General features: G+C 60.1%; 1 long non-coding RNA gene across 1 annotated transcript; it reads left to right on the plus strand.

Moving 5' to 3' along the window:
- Window positions 1-10,460: 10,460 nt before the first annotated feature.
- On the plus strand, window positions 10,461-14,180 carry LOC108178220 (uncharacterized). Its single transcript, XR_011381369.1, has 3 exons — window positions 10,461-11,285; window positions 11,376-11,471; window positions 12,907-14,180. It is a non-coding gene; the product is annotated as an uncharacterized lncRNA (long non-coding RNA).
- Window positions 14,181-14,182: the final 2 nt, after the last annotated feature.

Raw genomic sequence — 14,182 nt, forward strand, 5'->3', positions numbered from 1 at the left:
CCTGGAGTCCACGGGTGTGATCCCAAACCCACCCAGCCTGAGGTTTAGCGAAGCTCAAGGAGACAGATTTGAGCGCCAGCTCTGTCACGCACCCGAAGGGCAGACGGGGTTGAGGGGTGGGTCCCGCGGGTCCCGCCCCCGCCCCGCCCCTGCCCTTGCGTGCTGGTGGGAACATGGGTGCCTGTGCATGCATGGGGACACACACGCACACATACGCACACGGCATGCACACATGCATGCAGGCACGCACACACACCCCGCTGGTGGAAGGGCGGGGAGGAGGGCTGGGGGCTTTAGCACGTTTCTTGGGGCCGTGGCAGGTGGGGGTGGGGGCCCGAGAGCAGGGAGCGCCTAGATGAGGCAGCTCAGGTTCCAGCTCGGGAGCCACCTCCAGGTGCTCAGGCCGCAGGACTGTGCAGCCCCACCCCCCAGGGCAGGGTCCCCCAGGAAGGGGCTCCTAAAGACAGCTCTGGGGGTGCAGAAGTCCCTGCCCAGAGAACTCCTGGGGTGGGGACTTCAGGGACACTGTGTGAGCTTGAAGACAGAGACGGTGGGGGAGGGGAGGGCGATGCCACGCCCCTCCTCATCAGCAGCTGGGACCACCTGGATGTACAGGGTGACCCAGGCAGGCACAGCAGCCCTGGATCTCCACACAGGAGGAGACCAGGGACCAAGAGGCTGGCGTGGCTAATAAACAACCAGGCGTGGGTCTCGGGGACTGTGGAGGTGACAGTGCAAAGCCCACTCAGTGGCAGGCGTGGTGGCAGAGGCCATGAGCCGGAGCGCGGGCCATGGGGGAGGAACCAGAGGCCAGGGGCCAGGCTGGAGCACCTGCAGGTGAGACAGGAGCCAGCTGAGGGAACACTGGCCGCCCCCAGGGGCGGGGCTAAAGATGAAAGTGATGCCAGAGGCCCCTCCCGGGCTAGGCGGAGGAGGCTGCTGTCCCGGTCACCAGTCACTCACCATTCGGCTGCCACGTGAAGGGTGGAGGGTGGGAGGCCCGCCCGGACCCCCAGCCCGGACCGCAGGACGCCCTTCTTCTGTCGGGGACCTTGCAGCTAACAAACGCATTGTATGTGTGCTCCCGGACAACCCTGGAGGACAGCTCGGGGGGTTAATTCAGTCCCTAACACACACACACACACATACATGCACACGCACACACGCACACACCCACGCACACCCACGCACACAGCAAGGAAGGCAGACCCAGGAATCTTGCTTCTTCCTACACAAGGGCAGACAACAGCCATTCACATCTTAGTGCGAATTAGTGGATCTCCTGGGACATTTTCCCTGCTCTGAGGGAGAGAAACAAGGCTGGAGGTTGGGCTGTTGAGATAAACTACTTTCAAAGAGGCATAAGGAAGAGGCAAAACTGACAAATTCCGTGGACTGACTCTGTTCCTGAGGCTGGTTCCTTAGCCACAGGAGCTTGGCCAGAGCAGAAGGGCTGGCAGGTCCGAGGGGGCCACCCATTCATGGCTCACCAACGCCTCTGAATGCCTGCTTTGTGCGAGATGGCGGACACGGGGTGCGTGAGACAGACTCTTGTGAACATCTCGATATCTACCTGGAGAGTGATGGCAGAGTGCTTGGTGACGTCACCGTGGAGCTGGGACCTAAGGACAAGCAGAGGAGCTGCCTGCGGGAGGGGAGCAGGGGAGGAACCGCCCAGCCCAGCGTCCCCAGAGCCCTCCAGCCAGGAAGTCCTTTGTGTCTCCTCACTCGGTTCACCCTTGTCCAGCCGTGCCCAGTACACCTGACCTGGCCCCCACCCTGTGACCACTGAAGAAGGATTTATGAAATCTGGAGCCTAAAGCCCCATCATACAGATGAGGAAAGTGAGGCCCAAGAAGGGAGGTGGCTTGCCCAAGATGACTACATCAAGGTCAGCTCACCTGGGCTCGCACTGGGCGAGATGCCCCACCGTAATGCACACACGCCCGATACCAGGCAGTGACAGGCAGGCAGAGGGTCTGATTCCACCCGAGCAGTGGGCACTCTGAAGTCAGGCTGCAGAGAGATGGGAGGCTCTGGTCAGGAGGGGCCGGCCCACGCCCCACAGCGCCACCCTCTCCAGGCAGGGTCGTGTAGAATTGCAGTGAGGACAGGGAAAGAGTCCAGCCCCTGGCTGTCCAGCGTCAGAGGCTGCCTGAGGTTGGCCACTCTGCACCCCCACACGTGGACGCTCGCTGTGAGTCACTCTCCTGAGCGTCAGGGGCTCATATCCATAGACAACTGAACGGAAAATGCAAATCCACCCGCCCCCAGTGCATTGGGTTCGGCTCCTTCCTGCCCTCATTCTGCCCTGGGAAGAAAAGTCCAGTGTGCATGCACCATCCCACTGGAAAATGCAAACCCTCTGGACACACACAGAGGGGAACGCCTGTCCCCTCTCCATGAGAAAGCTCGGCCACGCTCACCCCATGGGCACTGAGGGGCTCCGTTTTACTGGCTCATGCCCACCAAGCCCTGCGGGTGCACCTGGGAGGCCTGGGGCGGCTCCCCGGCCTCAGCAAAGCGCCATCAGCGGCCTGCCTTGGACCCGCACTGGCATCTTCTGCCCTGGAAGCCTGTCTCGTTCTCCACCTGGCCCTGTGCCCCCACAGGCAATGAGCAGCAGGGCAAAGGGCACTGTGGCCACTTGTCTGTCTCCCCTCCTTCACGTCTCTGGAACCAGCAGGCATGGTGCAGTTGTCAGGAGCGGGCCCGGGAGTCAGGTCCCCAACCACCTCCCAGGTCTCCAGCACCGGGGTCACGGGGTCCTGTGCGAGGGCTTCATGTCCACATCTGAAGCTGGGAGGGCAGCAGGCCCCTCCCCTGCAGTCCCGCCTCCCCCCTGCCCTTGACAGACTGGCCACCCCTGCAGCACGCATCCGGCCCCTGTGCGCCTTGTATGTGCCCCCGGCAGTCTGTCGCTCTGTGCTTCTGTGACCCCTCACCCCCATGCCACCCCAGGAGACATCAGTGGCAGGGACTCAGGTGTGACTGGGGCCAGGGAGGAGCGGAGCAGGCCGTGGTGGGGGCAGGCGTTGCCCGGCCAGCTGCCAGCTGCCCTGAGGCCCGGAGGGAGGGTGTGGTGCCCGCCCTGCCTGCTGAGCGAGGGCAGGTTTGGAAGGAGGCTTAGGAAGGGCGTGGTGGGGACGCCACCTCTCTGCTCTGGTGCGCTGGACAAGAGGGGCACGCCTACCAGCTTCCTCTGCACAGCCAGCTGGGGCAGGTCACTTCCCCTGCTCCACTGCGCGACCACTCCAAGCCCCTTCTCAGGGTGTGGGCACAGCTGGACCCTCTTTCCTCCCCTCCGTGAGCCCAGCCTCGGTGGTGGTAGACAGGGAGAACACTGTAGCACTGGCCTACGTGCTTGGCCCCGGCACCCCTGTGGGAGACCTGGACGGCCCAATCCTAGTCATTGCAGCCATTTGAGGAGTGAACCAGCAGCTGGAAGCACTCTCTCTCTCTCTCTAACTCTGCCTTTCAAATAAATAAATAAATAAATAAGTCTTTAAAAAAGAAGTGGAGGTAGGACTTGAACCCAGGTACTCTGGTATGGGCCATGGGTGTTCCAAGCAGTGACCTAATCATTGAGTTGAACAGCCAGCCGCCTTGGGCAACTGTGTGTGTCAGAGGACGCCCGTTTGTGCGGCTTGGCCTGCCCTGGGCTCTGCACAGCAGGCTGGGCCCACGCGAGCCGCGTGTGCGGTTACAGCTGCACTGCTCTTCCACTCTGCCCAGACTGCAGCCGCGCTGGAGCCCGCACGGCCCTGCTGGCCTGTTGGAGTCTTGTGGTTCTCGGTTCAGTCTTCCAGTGGATTCCTGTTTCCCAGAAGCCGATCTCACAGTGGGACACAGGTCCGAAATCATGGGCATTCTCTCACTTGTCACCCTGGCCTCCTTCCACGCCCTGGAACAAATCGAGATCTGCGGGGGGCCCTGGCCCTGGCGGCGCCCTCTTCCGGCCACTCCTTGCCTCCATGTAATTGTCCACCTCGCCCTCTCGCTTCCCCCAGGTCCGTCCTGGGCGTCTCCATCAGAGCCAGCTGCCTTGACCCCTCTGCATCCCCACCTCGCAGCCCTGCTGCCCGCACCTGACCTGACACGTCACCTGTTTGTCTTGTTTATCCTCAGAGCGCACACAGTGTGACTGTCATGATGGCTATTACACTTGTTCGGTGAAGAAGGGACACGGTCACAAACAATGACGTGGCTGGGTGTGAGCTTGTCCGGTGCTGGGTTTGACTTAGCAGAGCCAAGGCAACTATTTCTTGCGCTTCGAGGGCGTGGAGCCCTCTGTCTTGTGGCAGGGCCAGGATTTGGACAGGAGCCGTCAGATGCCGGGCTGTTAGCACCCCCTCTCGCGTGAGGCACCTTGCGTCTCCTCCCCGGTCTCCTGCACCCCCACTCCCAGACCCTGCCCGCTCCACAGGCGGTCCAAGGCACGGGGTGTCACCCCCGGCAGCCCCTGCTCCTCACGGCGAGGTTTTGTTCCGTCTCACCTGTGCGCACCCTGATAATTCTAACGGGCCAGAACTGAGACAGGACGCAAACGAGGCACAACTGCTCCTTCCATTGCCACCCGGCTTTGCCCGATTTCAGCACAGGTTCTTTTTCATGTTAATTGGAATCGAAGCCCTCCAGGGCCAGCAGGGACCTCAGAGCTGGGCTAGCTGAAGTGCTTTGAAGTCAGGTGACATGAAAGGCAAAAAAAAAAAGTTAAAAAAAAAGTGCTATCTTGGTGGCACACACACGGGCCCCGAATCTTCTCTGAGGGGCCCTTTCCTGATCTCCGCTGTGTAGCTGGGAAATCATCAGTGCGGCTCGATGGTCTCTTCGTAGCCAGAGTCCAGCAGGCCAGCAGGTGGGGTGGGACCAGGGTAGCGTGCGCCTCCTGCCTCCCGGTCTGCCACACAGCAGAGTCTCGGCTCCATTTCTCCGGTGGTGGGGTCCTTAGCTCCTCCAGCGCAGGCTCAGGGAGAAACAGGACAGCTCAGCTGAAAGGTCCCACAGGCGGGGGCAGGGGCGCCTGACTGCGGGCGGCGCCGGGCTCTGGGCGGCCGCGGATCTGCTCCGCCTCCCAAGCACAGCCGAAGCCAGCACTGGTCGTTGTCCTTTGCTCCCCAGCTCTTTCAAACAGGTCTCCCTGTGCACTCAATTCTCATGGGCCAAGACGTGGAGACCGGGAGCTAAAAACCCCGACTCCGTCACTGCCGTGATCCCGGGCGGGGCCGCAGGGACGCACCGTGGACTCGCTGTGCTGCTGGGCACCGGGCAGGTGCTGGAGGACGGCTCACGGATGTGGCCTCGGTCCCAGGCCGCCTAGCACACGGGGCCTGGCTGGTGTGGCCGCCGCAGACACGCGCTCGCCCCTGCCCCCACCCCCGCCCCTGCGAACGTGATGGCAGCCAGGAGTGTGGACCCTGTAAGCTCTCATCGTGAGTGATGGGGCAGTCCAGGTTTGACACCAGCCTCTCTCGGGAGGTGACCAGAGGTCTTCTGAGGACAAGGAGGCCATGCTGGCCAAGGGCCATTATTTGAAGGACAGATCTGTCTACCTGGGTCCCACAGCAAGGTATAGGCAGGCTCGGAACCCCGACACCCCACCCCCCTCCAGCTCAACCTGTTCAGGCCTGCTGGTTCCCTCCCCAGAGACCTCAGGCCAGGGGCTGGTAACCTCCTCTGGATTTGCCTGGCCGTGTGTGCACTTGGCAGGGAGCCAGTGGTTGGGGGCCAGCTTTGAGTCAACTCAGGGAGTGCACAGGCAGGGGAGGAGACAGCGGCTGGGAAAGGGGACACACAGACGCTCCCTAAAGGCGCAGGGCAAGGGAGCCTTCTCCTGTAGAGCTGGGGGTGGGGACAAGGGGGGGCACGTTCCTTCCTTCACACACAGGACTGGCCGAGGGGCCAAGTTGGCCTTCTTTTTTGTAATTCACAAATTGTTTAAACGTTTTTATTTGAAAGGGAGGGAGGGAAAGAGAGATCTTCCATCTGCTGGTTCACTCCCCAAACACCTGCACCAACCAGGGCTGGGCCAGGCAACAGCTGGGAGCCTGGAGCTCCATCGGAGTCTCCCACATCGGGGGCAGGGACCCAGGTTCCTGGGCCATCACCCCTGCCTCCCAGGGAAGGAAGCAGATCCAGGCTTGGGTGCGGCTGCCTTAAGCAGTGTCTTAACCCCTGTGCCAAATGACCGCCCCCACGAGTGGATTTGACTGTCCATTGAACTAGTCTTAGGGGTACTGTTGTTTCTGCTAGAATACTTTTTTGGAAAAAAAAATTTATTTGAAAGGCAGAGTGACAAAGAGATTCCATCTGCTGGTTCACTCCCTGAATGGTTGCTAACAGCCAGGGCTGTGCCAGGCGGAAGCCAGGAAGTCCACCCGGGTCTCCCAGGTGGGTGGCAAGGGCCCAAGTATTTGCTTTCCCAGGTACATCGGCAGGAAGCTGTATCAGAAGCAGAGCAGCTGGGACTCAACCTGGTGCTCTGGTCTGGGGTGCTGGTGTTGCAGGCGGTGGAAGCCTAACCCGCTGCGCCGGGCGCTGGCTCCGGGATACTCCCAAGGCTTCCGCACCATGTGCTGGGGTCAGGAGGCGGGGAGCCGTGGGAGCCTGTTTGGCAGAGCCGAGAGGCACAGACTGAGGCCCAACGGAGACAGGCGGCATTGAGAGCGGAAGACACAGGGCGGGGCTTCAGCAGAAAGGACCTTCGTTCTGTCTGTGATGATTTTGTGACTCCTGGGAGGAAATAAACCCCAGCTCGTTTTCACAAAAATTTTCACTTTTGCCTGTAGCTTTATTTATTTATTTATTTATTTTCTATCCCAGCCCTTGGTGTAAAGAAGGGGAGCAGGCACCGTGCCAGTGGGGACAAGGCCTCTCAGGGGTCCTTTCCTAAAAGAGCTGGAGGGGGGGACATGGCCCTTTCCTGTCTCTGATGTTTCAAAGCAGAGCGGCGACCTGACTGTGCGCCTGCGTGACGGCTACAGGAAGGCTGAGCCCGACGGGAGGGCTCGGAGCACAGATGACCTTCCAGGAGGCAGCTGTCACCTGGGCTCATTGAGCTCCATCAGAGCCAGGGCGCGACGGACAGAGAGAGGCAGGCCTGCCCAGACCGCCTCGCCCTTACCTTTCCAGAAGCTCCGGCGTCCCCGCTCCCGGACGTGGCTTCTAACCACGCGGGCAGAGCCGAGCCCGATCTAGAGACAGCGAGGGCGGCAGCCAGGGCCGTGCGTGCCCAGCGACAGGCCGAGGCCTGCCCCTGCTCTGATGGGGTGGCTAGGGCAGTTCCCTCCTCAACTTTGACGAGCGGTGGCCGTACGCAGAGGCGGCGACACAGGGAGGACAGCGCAGTTACAAGTGGGCACGGGCCTTTATTCTCAGTGCATGGCAGTACTGGTTTCTGCTCATCAGCAAGAATTATTCGTTCCAAAAAAAAAAATCCCTTTGAAAACTCCTTTGCTCTTCTTGCCTTCTCAGTGGAACACCACATTTGAATGGCACATCTGCCAATATATAGCACCCCCCTCCCACCCCAAGAACCATATAAATACATGCGAAATATTGTCCACAGAGCTTAAAGATACCAAGATGCGATACAGGCCGGTGCTGAGCTGCAGTTGAGCCGCAAACACTGGGCATACGTCCTTTGTTTGTGTCATGCAGGCCACAAGAGTCAACCTTGTGTTTTTCTCTTTTGTACAAAAATACCAGCGCTTGTTCTACTAGCTAACAAAAAGGACAAGGTGGAACTCCAAGTTTCTACCTGCGTGCGCATTCCAAGAGCACACGCACACAGGTTTGTTGGCACGGACATAGGGCGTATGCACACGTGGCACACACACACACACACACGGGGACGAGACAGGAGCCCCGGGCCGACTGGGCACGGGGGGCTCATCTCCCTCCGCCTCCTGGAACAGCAGGCCCGACGGCAGGGTGGGAGGGCAACAGGACTGGCACGGAGCCACGCGGAACCGAGGGCCTGGTCTACTCTGGGGCGTTCCTCAGCGCCATGGCCTCCGTGTGGTCCCCACGCAGGACAGGTGAGGAAGTGCGCCGAGGCAGATGGTCCCGGGAGGGGGCGTGCGAGTGTGCCCGGCCTCGCTGGGTTTTGGGCAGTGAGGGAATCGCTCAGACTGACCTGGGCAGACGCTCCCCTCTTGACGCTCCGGGGGAAGAAAGCCAAGTAATGAAGCCTCCCTGGACCCCTCAAAGATGGGGGACCCCTACGGGAAGGGCTCAGCCCTGGGCCAGGACAAGTCACTGCTGCCCTGAGGCTGAGCCCGCTGTCCCCGACCCAGCACAAAGCACAAAACCTTTCTAGGGGAGGGAAGGAGCCTCAAATCAGGTGCGCGCACAAAGACTCACTCGCGGAAAACTCCCAGGGGAACAGGAAGTGAGAGAGCCATAAAAAGCAGCGGACCCCAGACCGGAGCGTCCTAGGGACTGGGAGGTGGTGCTGGCCTGGGGAGCACTTTGCCTGCCATTCTCTGAGAAACACACCTCGGGCAGAAGGTCCTGGCTCTAACAGCCGGCTGCCAGGAGCCTGTGGCTTGTGCGGGCCAGGCTGCGCTCCTCCCGGCCAGCCCGGGTTCCCTAAGCTCACGGGAGAGGATGCTGGGATGGCGCTTTCTCCCCTCCCCGTCAGACCCTTTCAGACCCAAAGCGCCATTTTGGGGAGAAGCGTTAGGAACTTGTGCCGTATCTGCTCACTGCCAATTGGATCGCTGAAACTCAATAGAAAAAACTTACATAAAAAAAAAAAAAACAATATATGCACATAAACACTGAAACTTACTCCATTCCATATCAACAAAATTTATATTAAAAAAAGTCTAGAACCCGACAGATTTTCCCCCCTAAGTACAAGGATGGCTGTTTGGCGAAAGGAAATACAGTGCGCTGGCTCCAAAACCAACGGCGGAGACACGAGGTCACCCCTCGTGTCAAGAGCTAGGTGCGCACTTCCTTCCACCGGGTTCCGTGACGGCACTGGATTGTGAATCCTTTAAATACAAGACATATGGCTGACTCAAAAATATCAGTTTCTAATCTAAAGAAGACTATATGTTTTTTGCATAATATTTCTGTATTTTCTTTCCTATGGAAACTAGCGCGCGTGCACACACACACACACACAGAGAAATCATTGACTTTAAAAACCTAGACATGGCCGGCGCCGCGGTTCACTAGGCTAATCCTCTGCCTTGCGACGCCGGCACACCAGGTTCTAGTCCTGGTCGGGGCACCGGAATCTGTCCTGGTTGCCCCTCTTCCAGGCCAGCTCTCTGCTGTGGCCCCAGAGTGCAGTGGAGGATGGCCCAAGTGCTTGGGCCCTGCACCCCATGGGAGACCAGGAGAAGCACCTGGCTCCTGCTTTTGGATCAGCGCGGTGCGCCGGCCACAGCGGCCATTGGAGGGTGAACCAACGGCAAAAAGGAAGACCTTTCTCTCTGTCTCTCTCTCTCTCACTGTTCACTCTGCCTGTCAAAAAATAAAAATAAATAAATAAATAAATAAAATAAAAACCTAGACATGAGCTCTCCCGGGTCACCTGTCAGGCACGAGTCTCAGGAGCAGAAACGGTCGAGGAGGAGAGGAGCCTCCGAGCTTCTTATTGGCTTTTTAGAATGATCTGAGGTACTAAAAGACTTGACAGAATTCAGTCTTCTGGTGTACTTAATAAATATTTATATGAACACCTTACACCTTGGGTGAGCTGTTTATTATCCCCCTGTGGGTACTGAAGACAGAGAAAAATCACTGAAGCACGGAACCTGCACAAAACCAAAGACAAGTGTTCTTTTTCTCTTCCCTACTAGGATGGATTCTGCAGCAGTGCGGGGTGCGGTGGGCGTGGCTTCCTTGCTGGTCCCGCCTTCGACTGACAGCGCAGGAGAGTGGGGAGAGGGAGCAGGGGTCTGGGAAGGGCTGGAGCAGGTGGCTCAGGTCACCTCCTCCCCCAGGGGGATTCACACGCCCTGGAGCCCTCTCCACTTTCTTCCTATCACTCTCAGAGGAGGGGAGTGGGCTTCATTTATTACAGGGGATGGGAATGAAGTTGGGGGGCCCCCTCCCATGTGCCCCCACCTGCCCCAGGGAGGAACACTGAGACACCCCCTCGCAAAGCCCCCAGCTCCTGATGGGCAGGTGGGGAGGGCAGCGCTGGGGAGAAAAGGCACCGGGCTCTCCCCCGTGGCAGCCGGACCCACTGCTGGCAGGGGGCTCGTGGCGGGGGTGGGGGGCAGGCGTGCAGGAGGAAGGCGAGGGCAAAGGGGCGCTGCGGGGTGGGCCTTTTGGCCCCTGTGAGCCGGTCAGTGCCACAGGCTCCCCCACTCTGGATACACATCTTTCAAGGTAAGAATATCTGAGAAAGGCTGGGATCTTCTCAGAGACCGGAGGAACAATGGGGCACGGGTAAGAGGCAGACCCGAGAGCCAAAGGGGACGCGCGGGCCGGCCCCCAGGCCCCGGAAGTGCGGGGCTTCTGGTCCCTGTGGGCAGGTGCTCTGGGGTCCTGCTGCAAGGGCCCGGGGGCTCCCTCAAGGCTTCGGGATGCTCACTCACCCAACCCTTGGCTGATGGCTTTGAAAGCAGCAGTTGCCCCCAGGAGGAGCGCCCGGGAGCCTGCTCCGAAGGCCTGCCAGCTCCTGGCTGCAAGTCCAGCCAGGGGGCGGGGCACCCCCAGCTCCCCCTTCTGCCATCCCTTGAGGACGAGGCCAGGACTCAGGCCCCTGGTAAACTCTCCCGGATGTGTGCAGGCGCCCCAGCGGAGGCCGCGCTCCCCCTGCACCTGAGCCTCCCCAGCCCCGCCCGCCGGATGGCAGTTTAGAAGCAGAAGGTAGCCCGGCAACAGCAGGTGACCTCGGCAGCCCCTAGCTGCTCCCACAGGACCCTTCCTCAAGGGAGCCTCCCTGCCTGTGCAACTACACCGAGATTTCTACCGGGCCAGGAGGGAGAACGGTGCCGGTCCGCGCGATGCACCCACGTCCTCTCTAGTCTCTCAACAGACACAGCGCTAAAACAGAAACAAGCCGGGGGGAGGGAGACAATGGGGCTCGGGAGAGATGGAGAGGATGCCGGGCAGGTGGGGCCGGAAGGGCAGGAGGAGCCAGAGGCCCTCAGGTGAAGCGTTTAAAACGGGACAGTTGTTGTGAGCTCGCTCACTCAGCCGGCTGACTCCACACCTCTCCGCATTTCATCTGGGGCGGGCTGTCTGTCTGTCTCAGCTCTCAGCGTGGCTGATCACCGGCCCAGACCCGCAGGGCAGCATCTCGAAGTCAGGAGAAGGTCAGGCAGCTGTGAACACTGGGGTGGGGGTGTCGGGGGCGGGGCTCGGGTTGGAGTGACGCCCAGAGGATTGTCATCATTTCACCACAGACAACGGACGCCCCAGGAGGAGACCCTGCCCATACCCACCCGGGGTTTGACTGGATCCTGCTACAAACTCCAGCTCAAGTTTTGGCTGCCATCCTGGTAGGTCTCTTGTTTATTCATCTTCTTTGTGCTCAGGTGGGGGGTGGGGTGGGGTTCAAACACACTTGGGAGCAGCTGACGTGACAGTGGCAAGTCGCATCGTCGCCTTACAGGGAGAGCAGATGAGAAGGGGCGCAGGGGAAGCAGGGGTGGGGGTCCTAGAACGAGCGTTCACACAGAGGTCTCCAGGCTGTGCAGAGGGCTGTCGGAGCGGGACATGGCGGCTCCTTGTCCACCGCGTTGCTGCCAGGCAGACAAACCAGTGTTCACTTGTATGGGCAGCATGCAGGCAACGAGAACCTCCAACCGAGTGAGCTGCCCTCGCGGTCAGAAGGCATGCACGGGGTCACATCCCATAGCCTCCGCTGGGCCCCCTTTCCCGAGAGAAAACGGAACTCGACTCCTTCACTGCTCCCCTGGACGAGGCTAAAACACAGGTGTCAAAGGACGCTCTCCTCCTGCCTACGAGGGGAGGCCTGGCTCCCACAACCCAAATCCATGTCCCTGTCTCTGCGCCCAACGAAGCCCCTGCCTCCAGCTGTTTGCAAACTGTGAAGAGGAACATGGTTCCGAGTGGAGAAGGGAAAGGGAGAGACGGGGCGGGGAACCCAGTCCAGGAAGCTGTGCTGCACACGAGTGGCGCATCCCAGAGGGCGGGCAAGGGGACTGCACCAGCCCGCGTCAGCCTTTGTCCTCCTGCACCGACAGGAAGGGGTCCAGAGGGAGAAGCTGATGTGGACTGATGTCTGGGACCAGGATCTGCTCCTTGGGCAGCTCCGCTGTCCTCACCTGTAGCTCGCTCGCTCGCTCTCCCTCCCTCTCTCTGAGCCTGGGCTGGGAGAATCAGGGTAGGGGGAGAGGACTGGATGCCAGAGAACCTGGAGGGGCGTGGCCTCAGGGCAGCTGTAGCTGCGGGGAGGTGGCTGATCCTGGTCTCCTCTGCAGGGGAAGCTGCTGAGGCTGGGGCGGGGCGGGGCGAAGTGCTGAACACTGGGGCAGGGCATCTCTCTCGTTCTGCTGCTGCTCAGGCAGAGCACACTCATGGAGAGGACCTAAGAGTGTGGAGGAGCCAGCAGAGCAGTCAGCCCCGGGGCCGGCGCTGTGGCGTTAGCGGGCTAAGCTGCCACCTGCAGTGCTGGCATCCCGTATGGGCGCTGGTTCCAGTCCTGGGCTGCTCCACTTCTGATCCCGCTTCCTGCTAATGCACCTGGGGAAGCAGGAGATGGACCAAGTGCTCCACCCTCGTGGGAGACCTGGAAGAAGCTCCTGGTTTCAGCCTGGTCCAGCTCTGGCTGTTGTGGCCGTTTTGGGAGCAAACCAGCAGATGGAAGACTTTTCTCTCTCTGTTTCTCCCTCTCTAACTCTATCTTTCAAATAAAGAAAATAAATCTTTTAAAAAGAAAGCCAAATAAATTAGCTGAATCTCCTGTCCTAGGGCTTTCTGCCACTGTGTAGAACCTTCCAGAATACTGGGCAAAGAAGGCTCACCGTCAGTACGGTTGGTCCCTCCTCCCTGGAGAAACCGCACGTCCACTGGCTAAGTTTTCTGCTCTTCCTCGCCCCACCACGGCCTGCAGCCCCCCTCAGCAGGGACGTGGCAAGGACTTCTTGCCGCTCAGTGCGATCAAGCAGCTTAACACCTCAGCTAGGAAGACTCAAGGAGCCGGGCCACACGCGCCCCTGACTGCACAGGACTGAGGACCCACGTTTCCGCCCTCCTAGGATTCCTGCTGTGCACCCGAGGGTGGACTGTACCTGCACGATGCCTCTGCTCCCGATCCCAGTGAGCCCAGGGGAGTGGAAGCTCCACTGGCGTCCAGCGAGCTCCCGCTTCCCACGGCTCCACGTCAGATCTTCGAGCGAGGCAAGTGGGGTCAGGTGGGCCCAAACCAACGCCTTCTCTCTTGGCCCCGGGGGCTACCCGGGCAGATGGACAGGCCCCAGCGCTCCCACCTGCTGCAGAAGTGCAGCCCGCCCTGCTCATCATTTTGGAATCTCAGAACCTCTAGGGGGAGCACTACAGGACGGCGTGCTCCCTCAGCGTCAGTGACGTCAGACTTCCTACTTCTGTTTTAGACGCAGGTGAGGCCTTCCTGAGACAAGTCCATGGGAAATCCACTGCGGAAAACAGACTTTTAAACAAACTGGGGCTGGAATGAGGGTCTGGAGTCCTGCTTGCTGGCTTTTCCTCTCACCTGCTGGGTGGCCAAGCATTGTTATAGGAGATAAAAAGTGATATGGGGATGAGCAGATGGAAAAGATAGGGGAGGCTTTTGGGGGAACAAGGAAGAGCCATCCAGCCTAGACTGCAGACCTTCGGGGATCTAAAGGACACCGGGCACCTGTAAGGGAAGCTGAGCATCAGAGAGCTAGGGCCCCCACCGGGCCGGTGGCAGGAGAGAAGGGGACGCCCGTGGGACATCACCGCCCCAGGTCCGCACCCTCCCTGCAGCGTGGTGTGTGGTGCGGGGACAGCAGTGGAGGCAGGACAGGGCTAACGCAGCAGGCGGGCGTCGTGCAAGCTCTGAGCCCCACCCACTTAGACAACCCCCCGCCCTCCCTGTTCATTCGGGAAGGGGGCTCCTTGAGGACAACTCCTGCTCCTGTCCCAGGAGCCCCGAGCAGTGCCCGGGCACTCTCTGGGGTCAGATGGAGACCCCCCTTCCTCGGCTGGAATTCGGCTGCTTTCTGCTTCCTTTCCAGAAAGCAGG

This window comes from Oryctolagus cuniculus, chromosome 13 (assembly GCF_964237555.1).
Source record: "Oryctolagus cuniculus chromosome 13, mOryCun1.1, whole genome shotgun sequence".
Taxonomy (NCBI): domain Eukaryota; kingdom Metazoa; phylum Chordata; class Mammalia; order Lagomorpha; family Leporidae; genus Oryctolagus; species Oryctolagus cuniculus.